This window comes from Apodemus sylvaticus, chromosome 23 (assembly GCF_947179515.1).
Source record: "Apodemus sylvaticus chromosome 23, mApoSyl1.1, whole genome shotgun sequence".
NCBI lineage: Eukaryota > Metazoa > Chordata > Mammalia > Rodentia > Muridae > Apodemus > Apodemus sylvaticus.
In genome coordinates this window covers 352,983-364,641 of record NC_067494.1, presented here as the reverse complement: position 1 = coordinate 364,641, position 11,659 = coordinate 352,983, and the positions used below count along the sequence as shown (strand labels likewise).

At 38.9% G+C, this 11,659-nt stretch overlaps 1 pseudogene; it reads left to right on the top strand.

The window, feature by feature from the left end:
• Nucleotides 1-2,296: 2,296 nt before the first annotated feature.
• Nucleotides 2,297-3,342, top strand: LOC127673964 (single-stranded DNA-binding protein, mitochondrial-like; annotated as a pseudogene).
• The last annotated feature ends 8,317 nt before the right edge of the window (nt 3,343-11,659 follow it).

Sequence of the window (11,659 nt, the reverse complement as noted above, 5' to 3'; positions counted from 1 at the left end):
GGCATGCTCTATCTAAACAAGTGAAAGATCTGTATGACAAGAACTTCAAGTCTCTGAAGAAAGAAAGGGAAGATCTCAGAAGATGAGAAGATCTCTCATGCTCATGGATTGTCAGGATTAATATAGTAAAAATGGCCATCATGCCAAAAGCAATCCAAAAATTCAATGCAATCCCCATCAAAATTGCAACTCAATTCTTCAGAGAGTTAGAAAGAGCAATTTGCAAATTCATCTGGAATTACAAAAATCTGAGGAGAGCAAAACCTATTCTCAACAATAAAAGAAATTCTGGCAGAATCACCATCTCTGTCCTCAAACTATATACAGAGCAATTGTGATAAAAACTACACGGTATTGGTACAGTAACAGGCAGATAGATCAGTGGAATAGAATTGAAGACCAAGAAATTAACCTACACACATATGATCACTTGATCTTTGACAAAGGAGCTAAAACCATGCAGTGGAAAAAGACATTTTCATCAAATGGTGCTGGTTCAGTCGGTGGTTAGCATGTAGAAGAATGCAAATTGGTCCATTCTTATCTCCTTGTATAAAGTTCAAGTCCAAGTGGATCAAGGACCTCCACTTAAATTCAGATCTAATGAAACTAATAGAAAACAAAGTGGGGGAGACCCTCGAACACATAGGCACAGGGGGAAAGTTCCTGAATAGGACACCAATAGCTTATGTTCTAAGACCAAGAACTGGCAAATTGGACCTCAAAAAATTGCAAAGCTTCTGTAAGGCAAAGGACACTGTAAATAGGGCAAAACAGCAACAGTTTGGGAAAATATCTTTTCCAAATCTACATCTGATAGAGGACTATGTACATATTATCCAATATGTACAAAGAACTCAGGATTCCTGTTAGACTCCAGAGAACCAAATAACCCTATTAAAAATGGGGTACAGAGCTAAACAAAAAATTCTCAACTGAGGAATACCAAATGGCTGAGAAGCACCTTAAGAAATGTTAAACATCTTTAGTTACCAGGGAAATGCCCCCAGAATTCTCTTTCAGGTCTCTGGTTCACCTGTAGCTGCAGGCAGCAACAGAGATTTCACCTCACACCAGTCAAATGGCTAAGATCAAAAACTCAGTTGAGAGCAGATGCTGGCATGGATGTGCAGAAAGAAGAGTACTCCTCCAATGCTTGTGAATTGAAAGCTAGTGCAACCACTCTGGAAATCAGTTTGGCAGTTCCTCAGATAATTGTACATAGTACTACCTGAGGACACAGCTATACCACTCCTGGGCATATACCCAGAAGATCCTCCTACATGTAATAAGGACACATGGTTCACAATGTTCATAGCAGCCTTTTTTATAATAACCAGACGCTGGAAAGAACCCAGATGTCTCTCAGCAGAGGAATGAATACAGAAATTGTGGTATATTTACACATGGAGTAATACACAGCTATTAAAAACAATGAATACATGAAATTCGTAGGCAAGTGGGTGGTATTAGAAAATATCATCCTGAGTGAGGTAACCCAGTCACAAAAGAACACACATGGTATGCACTCACTAATAAGTGGATACTAGCCCAGAAGTTCGGAATACCCAAGATATAATTCACAGACCACATGAAGCTCAAGAAGAAGGAAGACCAGAGTGTGCATACTTTGGTCCTTCTTAGAAGATGGAACAAAATACCCATGGGAGGAGATACAGAGACAAAGTGTGGAGCAGAGACTGAAGAAAAGGCCATCTAGTGACTGCCCCATCTGGGGATCCATCCCATATACAGTTACCAAACTCAGACACTGTTGTGGATGCCAACAAGTGTTTGCTGACAGGGGCCTGATACAACTGTTTCCTGAGAGGCTCTGCCTGTTCCTGACAAATACAGAGGTAGATTCTCTCAGTGAACCACTGGACTGTGCACAGGGTTCCCAGTGGAGGAGCTAGAGAGAGGATCCAAGGAGCTGGAGGTGTTTTCAGCCCCATAGGAGGAACAAAAATATAAACCAACCACTACCCCCAGAACTCCCAGGAATGAAACCATCAACCAAAGAGTACACATGGAGGGACCAGTGGCTCCAGTCATACGTGCAACAGAGGATGACCTTGTTAGACATCAATGAAAGGAAAGTTGGATCTGTGAAGGCTTGTTTTCCTAGATAGGTGGATATCAGAATAGGGAAGTAGGAATTGGTGAGTTATAGAGCATGGGAAAGGCAGATGGAACAGGGGTTTTCAGAGGGGAAAGGAGGAAAGGGGATAACATTTGAAATGTAAATAAAGAAAATATCTAATAAAGAAATTAATGTCAAAAAAAGAAAAAAAGAATGCCTGCAAGTGGTAAGGGTGAGGAGGTGGAGTGGAGGCACCTCCAGTAATAAACAGAGACCTGGAATAAGGGAGGTGAGCAAGAATCAATGGGGGTAACCTTAGCTGTTACTCCCTATACTGAAGATTTGAAACATGAAGAGGCCACCCTTTGTAGCCAGGCAAAAACCCCAGTGGAACAATAGAAACACCAACCCACCCAGAAATCTTTCAACCCTAAATTTATCCTGTCTACAAGAAATGCAGGCATAGGGGATAGAGCAGAGTGTTAGAAACATTTGAAGTCATGCTTACAGTCCTTTGTGCCCTTGTTTTTAGAGAAGCTTAGTGTTGTCCCCTCTACACCGATTTTGCAAATCAGAATGCTTGAAGCTACATTTAGGGAGACAAACTTGTATGTTGTGCATGAGTGCATACAGGCCTCTGGAGGAGGTGTGTGACTCTTTGCAGGAGTCTGAGTGTGTCGAGGTCCCCTGTGCTGCCTGAAAGCACCACTGTAGGAGAAAAGCACCCTTTTATCCCCATGGCGAGGCTGAGGAGCCAGACTCACGCAGTGCTAACTAGAAAGAAAAAGCCTAAAGATTAGTTTGTAAGAAAAATTGAAGCCACATTTAGAAAACCTGTGTTACCAGTATTTCAGCAGTTTGTATGGCATGAGTCTGAACTAGCTAGCAGTTTGGCTCTTGAACAATCTCTGAATCATGTTCAGTTGCTTGCATGAGTAGCTCAGGACTCTGTATTGAGACAGGTAGAAGGAAAAATCCCAGTCATGATATTTTCTATAGCAACAAATGAGATGTAGCAATCACGTACAGTAAAGTATATCAAATAGGTGACATCAGTCAAAACAACATGACACAGAATATCAGGGTTTTGACCAGGCATCAGAGATGTGGCATATCAGTATGTGAAAAAGGGGGCTTGTATATTTGTGGAAGGGAAAGTAGACTATAGTGGCATGGTTAAAAACAATGTGAGGCAGCGAACAACAATCATAGCTGGTAACATTATATTTCTGAGTGACTAGAAAAAAGAAAAGGCATAGAATGGATAATTCTTCTTTGATCATTGTTTGGTACAGTCTCCTTTGCAAATTATGTAGTCCATAGTTTAAAGATAAAAATTAAAATTTTTATATAAAAAGAAGCTGACAAATCCAAATGGATCAAGGACCTCCACATAAAGCCAGACACTCTGAAGCTAATAGAAAAGAAACTGGGGAAGACCCTTGAGGACATCGGTGCAGGGAGAAAGTTTCTGAACAGAACACCAATAGCGTATGCTCTAAGATCAAGAATTGACAAATGGGACCTCATAAAATTACAAAGTTTCTGTAAGGCAAAGGACACCATCAAAAAGACAAATCGGCAACCAACAAATTGGGAAAAGATCTCCACCAATCCTACATCAGATAGAGGGCTAATATCCAATATATATAAAGAACTCAAGAAGTTAGACTCCAGAAAACCGAACAAGCCTATTAAAAAATGGGGTACAGAGTTAAACAAAGAATTCTCACCTGAAGAACTTCAGATGGTGGAGAAGCATCTTAAAAAATGCTCAACTTCATTAGTCATTAGGGAAATGCAAATCAAAACAACCCTGAGATTTCACCTCACACCAGTCAGAATGGCTAAGATTAAAAATTCAGGAGACAGCAGGTGTTGGAGAGGGTGCGGAGAAAGAGGAACACTCCTCCACTGCTGGTGGGGTTGCAAATTGGTACAACCACTCTGGAAAGCAGTCTGGCGGTTCCTCCGAAAACTGGGCACCTCACTTCCAGAAGATCCTGCTATACCACTCCTGGGCATATACCCAGAGGATTCCCCACCATGTAATAAGGATACATGCTCTACTATGTTCATAGCAGCCCTATTTATAATTGCCAGATGCTGGAAAGAACCCAGGTATCCCTCAACAGAAGAGTGGATACAAAAAATGTGGTATATCTACACAATGGAGTACTATTCAGCCATTAGAAACAATGAATTCATGAAATTCTTAGGCAAATGGATGGAGCTAGAGAACATCATACTAAGTGAGGTAACCCAGACTCAAAAGGTGAATCATGGTATGCACTCACTAATAAGTGGTTATTAACCTAGAAAACTGGAATACCCAAAACATAATCCACACATCAAATGAGATACAAGAAGAAAGCAGGAGTGGTCCCTGGTTCTGGAAAGACTCAGTGAAACAGTATTTGGCAAAACCAGAACGGGGAACTGGGAAGGGGTGGGAGGGAGGACAGGGGAAGAGAAGGGGGCTTACGGGACTTTCGGGGAGTGGGGGGGGGGGCTAGAAAAGGGGAAATCATTTGAAATGTAAATAAATTATATCAAATAAAAAAAAAAAAAAAAAAAAAAAAAAAAAAGAAAAGAAACTGGGGAAGACCCTTGAGGACATCGGTGCAGGGAGAAAGTTTCTGAACAGAACACCAATAGCGTATGCTCTAAGATCAAGAATTGACAAATGGGACCTCATAAAATTACAAAGTTTCTGTAAGGCAAAGGACACCATCAAAAAGACAAATCGGCAACCAACAAATTGGGAAAAGATCTCCACCAATCCTACATCAGATAGAGGGCTAATATCCAATATATATAAAGAACTCAAGAAGTTAGACTCCAGAAAACCGAACAAGCCTATTAAAAAATGGGGTACAGAGTTAAACAAAGAATTCTCACCTGAAGAACTTCAGATGGTGGAGAAGCATCTTAAAAAATGCTCAACTTCATTAGTCATTAGGGAAATGCAAATCAAAACAACCCTGAGATTTCACCTCACACCAGTCAGAATGGCTAAGATTAAAAATTCAGGAGACAGCAGGTGTTGACAAGGATGTGGAGAAAGAGGAACACTCCTCCACTGCTGGTGGGGTTGCAAATTGGTACAATCACTCTGGAAATCAGTCTGGCAGTTCCTCCGAAAACTGGGCACCTCACTTCCAGAAGATCCTGCTATACCACTCCTGGGCATATACCCAGAGGATTCCCCACCATGTAATAAGGATACATGCTCTACTGTGTTCATAGCAGCCCTATTTATAATTGCCAGATGCTGGAAAGAACCCAGGTATCCCTCAACAGAAGAGTGGATGCAAAAAATGTGGTATATCTACACAATGGAGTACTATTCAGCCATTAGAAACAATGAATTCATGAAATTCTTAGGCAAATGGATGGAGCTAGAGAACATCATACTAAGTGAGGTAACCCAGACTCAAAAGGTGAATCATGGTATGCACTCACTTATAAGTGGATATTAACCTAGAAAACTGGAATACCCCAAACATAATCCACACATCAAATGAGGCACAAGAAGAAAGGAGGAGTGGCCCCTTGTTCTGGAAAGACTCAGTGAAGCAGTATTCGGCAAAACCAGAACGGGGAAGTGGGAAGGGGTGGGTGGGAGGACAGGGGGAGAGAAGGGGACTTATGGGACTTTCGGGGAGTGGAGAGCTAGAAAAGGGGAAATCATTTGAAATGTAAATAAAAAATATATATCGAATTCAAAAAAAGTTAAAAAATAAATAAATAAATAAATAAAAAAGAAGCTGAATTTAGGATTAGAGAGACCTGTAACTCCAAAAATAAACAAATAAAAATAAATCTTTAAGTATTTTCCTTTTGAGAAAACAAAAAGCACTTAGACTGTGATTTATTTTTCATTTTTCTCTAGAAGATTCCAAAGATGCACCAGCTTCAAAGAAAAATAAAGGTGAGTGCGTTATTTATACACTTTCTCTTAAGGATGCAATATTTTGCATTTTATGGCTTGTTTGGTTTAATCTAATGTTCCTTTTTTTAAGTCTAATGTTCTTGATCTCTTGATATAGTTATTGGCATTTCTAAGCAACATTTATTTGATAGAAATATTTTGATACTTTTATATTTTTAAACTATACAGTAAGAAGGCATTATTAAAAAGTAATTATTTGAGAATTTTATTGGCAAATATTCAGAAACATTCTTTTAAAATTATCATGTATAAAGACAAATTGATCAAGTAGTACAAATCCCTTATTTTATTAGGAACAGCTTTAAAAAAAGTTAACTATAGTAAAAGCCCTCTTATAAAGTGAGAAAACAGAATTTTAAAAGGGAGAATAGGACCTGGGCATACATACATATACACATACATACAAACATATACACATACATAAACAACCCATACATACATACACACATGTACATATATGCAGCATATACGCACACACATACATACACACATATATATATATATCATACACACATATCACACACATACATAAATATATATACACACATGTACACATACATTTTTTATATCAGAAAAATGCTGACCTACCTTTTCCCTTTTCCATGTATCAGTTAAAATATAGTATGTAAACTCTGAGTAAATAAAAATAAATACTAAAAATTTGCAATGAAATTCAAAGGATTGCTCAAATATATTTTGTTAGTGTTATCTCTGATTTAAAAATATTTCCACTGGATTCCATGTGTTCCTGCAAGCCAGAATGTATAAAAGAGCAATTGATTTTAATAATATAACTTAATTACTATTTATGTCTCTGATTTTCACCTCAGATTATTTTTCTAGTTTCCTTGAGATACATTTATTAAATGCAAATTGTACATTTTACATATACATGTGTGATTTAATATGCATATGCATTGAGATCTAACTATGAGGATTAAGCTATTTAACAATAAATTGGCACAGCTAACCTTTATATTAAAAACTTTACAATTTGTTGTCTTAGAGAATCATGTGTGTGCAGGGTGTGCTTGCATTTTATGGCTTTATGTTGCTTTTATGTGCACATGTGTAGGTTCTTGCAGGTGTGTACACATGCTTGTTGAATCTACATGTCTATATCAGTGTTTTCCTGCATAGCTCTCCACTTTGATTTTTTGATCAGGTGCTCATTGATTTGGGAAGACTAGCTGTCAGCCAGCTCCAGGGATCTTCCTGCTTCCTCATCCCTAGGGTTAGGATTATAGCTGTGCACCACATGTTACCTTTATTCTTGCCACCTAGACCCAAACCTTCATACCTACACACACTTTAACAACTGAACAGTCTTACAAGTTGCTGTCTTAAAAAAGTTTAAGCACACAATAACATGTACTTCCAAGTGAAAAAGCTGAATACTATATGCTAGATAATTTTTTCATGGTTTTGAAAAACTCTATAACTTTTCTCTGGTGAGTAACCAACTCAATTTCCAACCAAGAAAGTAAAATAGCTTCTTTTTCTCTAAAATACTTGCTATTATTCAATATTATTGTCATGATGTTCATTATGACATGTTTTCTTATGACTCTTCAATTTTGTTCTTTTCAGAAGATTCCAAAGATGTCTCACATTCAAAGAAAGATAAAGGTGAGCTCCTTACCTTTTGCTCATTTATATGCTTTCTCTCAAGAACTCAGTGTTCTGCTTTTTGTTATTTGTTTTAGTCTAATATTCTTGATCTTGGTATAATTGTAGGCATTTCTGAACAATGTATCTGTGTTATATTTGCTTTTTAATAATTCTATAATATTTATAAATTGTTCTTTTCCTTACATATTAAAGAGGAGGTAAGTTGACATTAGTTACTAATACTTATCAGGTATATTTATTTCCTAAGTTTTAAAAATATATTAAGGATAGCAAATTATCAGTTCATTGGTTATCACCTATTATTTCTTCAAAAATTATTCCTATTTAAAAAAAAGTCATCTATACTAAAAGCCCTCTTCTAAAAGAAGAAAACAGAGAAGGAAGGATGGAAAACACACACACACACACACACACCAAACATGGCTCGTGCACTCAGAAAAAGATTCTACTTCCATATGTTTAATGTCAACCAAACACTTCCCAATGCCTGTCTCAGCAAAGTGAGAGTTGGAACTAGCTTGTCCATTTTTATCAGTGTCATTTGCTGAAGGGCTCTTAGCTTCTGACTTTGGAACTGCTATAGCACAAGCACTTCTTATAATATATTCTTCTAATATATTCTGTGGAGAGTGAGGAGACAAACTTTTCTTGCTATGAAAGTGTAAGTTCTGTAACTGTTCCTGAACTTTACAATGGGAGAAAGCATTGACTTGAGTAAAGACACAGTCAGATAAATGGATATCCATCTCTTGCAAAATCAAATTTAAATGAGATGTGTTACTGGAAAATGTATATATTGTAGATAAGACTGACAATTAATTTAACAGTTTAAAGATAAAGGGATTCCTTTAAAAAAAAATAGATCCACTACATCTTCTGCCAGTACTACTACTAAATATATACACAAAATAGACAAATCATTATTACAAATTAATATTACTTCCATATTAATTACATAGATAGAGTATACCAGTATATGAATCAAAATGCTGGGTTGTTAATGAAAGGTAAAGGAATTGTTGCATGGATTATGATTTCTCCAAAAACAAAACAATATCAACATCTGGAGACCAGCAAAGGGAGAGACTCCCCACGGCCATATTCACTGCCAGCTGGGGCAGAAGAGCTTCACTAAGTACTGTATCACCCCAAACTTTAGATCTCTGGGGGTGCAAATCACCAGGGGTCTGCCTGCACCCAAGATCAGAGCACATAGGCAGTTTGTCTGCCAGTCAGCAGGGCATGGGGCCTGTGTCCTGCCTGGAGACCAGCAGAGGGAGAGAGTCCCTGCCACCATATTCATTGCCTGCCAGAGCAGAAGAGCTTCACTAGGTACTGTATCACTCCGAGCTTTAGATCTCTGGGGGTGCAAACTGCCAGAGGTCTGCCTGTGCCCAGGAACTGAGCACACAGGTGGTTCATCTCCCAGCTGGTAGGTCGTGGGGCCTGTATCCTTCGCAGAGAACAGCAGAGGGAGCAACTCCTGTGGCCATCTTTGTGGCCTGCCAGGGCAGAAAAACATCAGTAGGTACTGTATTATCCTGAGCTTAAGATCTCTGGGGGTGCAAATCTCCAGGGGTCTGCCTGTGCTCAGGACCTGAGAACATAGGCGGTTTATCTGCAAGCCAGTTGGTCTTGGGCCCTGTATCCTATGTGAGAATCAACAGAGAGAGAGACCCCCCACTCACCATCTTTGCTCCTTAACAGAGCAGTCTGAAAACACCTGGTTCACCTTGACAACCCAAGTATAACATTTCTCGAGGCAAGACTGAGCAGGGCTCCAAAGGCACAAAAGAGGAAGGCAGCATATCAGTAATCTGTGCCCGAGGAAACCCAGTCATCCAGTGTCGCAGAAATAGCCCTAAAGGTCCACAATACTTTGTGGCACCAGCCAGTGATAATAAAACCATCTAACACCAGTGAGAACTAGATGGCTAAAGGCAAGCTTAGGAACGCTACTAACAGAAACCAAGGCATTATGGCAGCATCTGAACCCAATTTTCCAACAATAGCAAGTTCTGGATACCCCAACACACCAGAAAAACAAGAGTTGGATTTGAAAGCCCTGGTAAGGATGTTCTTAGAGGAACACATGAAGGACATAAATAAATCTCTTAAAGAAATTCAGAAGAAAAATGATCAAAAGCTAGAAGCCCTTACAAGAGAAACACAAAAATCACTTAAAGAAATTCAGGACAATATGGGTCAGAAGTTTGTAGCCAATAAGGAAGAAATGCAAAAATCACTTTAAAAAAAATACAGGAGAACTTTGATCAACAGGCAGAAGTCATGAAAGAGGAAACACAAAAATCTCTCAAAGAATTAGAGGAAAACACAAACAAGCAAATAACAGAACTGAGCGAAAAAGTTCCAGGATCTAAAAACAGAAGTAGAAACAACTAAGAAAGCACAAAGGGAGACAACTTTGGAGATAGAAAACCTTGGGAAGAAATCAGGGACCATAGATGAAAATATCAACAACAGAATACAAGAGATAGAAGAAAGAATCTCAGATGCCGAAGATACCATAGAAATCCTGGACTCAACAGTCAAAGAAAATGCAAAGTGCCCCATTTTTTAATAGGGTTGTTTGGTTTTCTGGAGTCTAACTTCTTGAGTTCTTTATATATATTGGATATTAGCCCTCTATCTGATGTAGGATTAGTGAAGATCTTTTCCCAATTTGTTGGTTGCCGATTTGTCCTCTTGATGGTGTCCTTTGTCTTACAGAAACTTTGTAATTTTATGAGGTCCCATTTGTCAATTCTTGCTCTTAGAGCATACGCTATTGGTGTTCTGTTCAGAAACTTTCTCCCTGTACCGATGTCCTCAAGGGTCTTCCCCAGTTTCTTTTCTATTAGCTTCAGAGTGTCTGGCTTTATGTGGAGGTCCTTGATCCATTTGGAGTTGAGCTTAGTACAAGGAGACATGGATGGATCAATTCGCATTCTTCTGCATGCTGACCTCCAGTTGAACCAGCACCATTTGTTGAAAAGGCTATCTTTTTTCCATTGGATGTTTTCAGCCTCTTTGTCGAGGATCAAGTGGCCATAGGTGTGTGGGTTCATTTCTGGATCTTCAATCCTGTTCCATTGATCCTCCTGCCTGTCACTGTACCAATACCATGCAGTTTTTAACACTATTGCTCTGTAGTATTGCTTGAGGTCAGGGATACTGATTCCCCCAGATTTTCTTTTGTTGCTGAGAATAGTTTTAGCTATCCTGGGTTTTTTGTTGTTCCGGATGAATTTGATAATTGCTCTTTCTAACTCTGTGAAGAATTGAGTTGGGATTTTGATGGGTATTGCATTGAATCTGTATAGTGCTTTAGGCAAAATGGCCATTTTAACTATATTGATTCTACCGATCCATGAGCATGGGAGGTTTTCCCATTTTTTGAGGTCTTCTTCCATTTCCTTCTTCAGAGTGTTGAAGTTCTTGTCATACAGATCTTTCACATGTTTGGTAAGAGTCACCCCAAGATACTTTATACTGTTTGTGGCTATTGTGAAGGGGGTCATTTCCCTAATTTCTTTCTCAGCCTGCTTATCCTTTGAGTATAGGAAGGCCACTGATTTGCTTGAGTTGATTTTATAACCTGCCACTTTGCTGAAGTTGGGGTACAGAGTTAAACAAAGAATTCTCACCTGAAGAACTTCGGATGGCAGAGAAGCATCTTAAAAAATGCTCAACTTCATTAGTCATTAGGGAAATGCAAATCAAAACAACCTGGTGTAAATTTCATCTTACACCAGTCAGAATGGCTAAGATTAAAAATTCAGGAGACAGCAGGTGTTGGAGAGGGTGTGGAGAAAGAGGAACACTCCTCCACTGCTGGTGGGGTTGCAAATTGGTACAACCACTCTGGAAAGCAGTCTGGCGGTTCCTCCGAAAACTGGGCACCTCACTTCCAGAAGATCCTGCTATACCACTCCTGGGCATATACCCAGAAGACTCCCCACCATGTAATAAGGATACATGTTCTACTG